The following is a 353-nucleotide window of genomic DNA, read 5'->3' as shown; positions in this document are numbered from 1 at the left end:
GACCGCGTTTCTGAGTTCTGACGTAAAGAGCTTTGCGTTCCTGTGACAGGCGGTTCTAACTTGAGCGCCACATCTGTGAGCCCAGTTTTGTAACCAACAGCCCCCTGACCCAGAGCAACCTGGAACATGGGAATTAAAAGCCCGGCCCTCCCAGGGCCGCAGACTGGAGGCTTGTTTACTCCTAAACAAGGTCGTGTTCTTGGCTGCCCTCCACCCCCACCGAAGGCGGCAGGGCGCAAGGCCGTGGTGTGGGGGTGCAGCAGGGACCCGGGAGCTAACGCCAAGGGAAGCAGTCTGGATTCTGCTTCCGTCGAGGTGGACAAAGCATGAGCAAAACGCCATCTCTGCGTGTA

Source organism: Ailuropoda melanoleuca, chromosome 16, assembly GCF_002007445.2.
Source record: "Ailuropoda melanoleuca isolate Jingjing chromosome 16, ASM200744v2, whole genome shotgun sequence".
Lineage (NCBI taxonomy): Eukaryota > Metazoa > Chordata > Mammalia > Carnivora > Ursidae > Ailuropoda > Ailuropoda melanoleuca.
The sequence above is the reverse complement of the archived record's forward strand: the minus strand, read 5'-3'. Positions refer to the sequence as shown.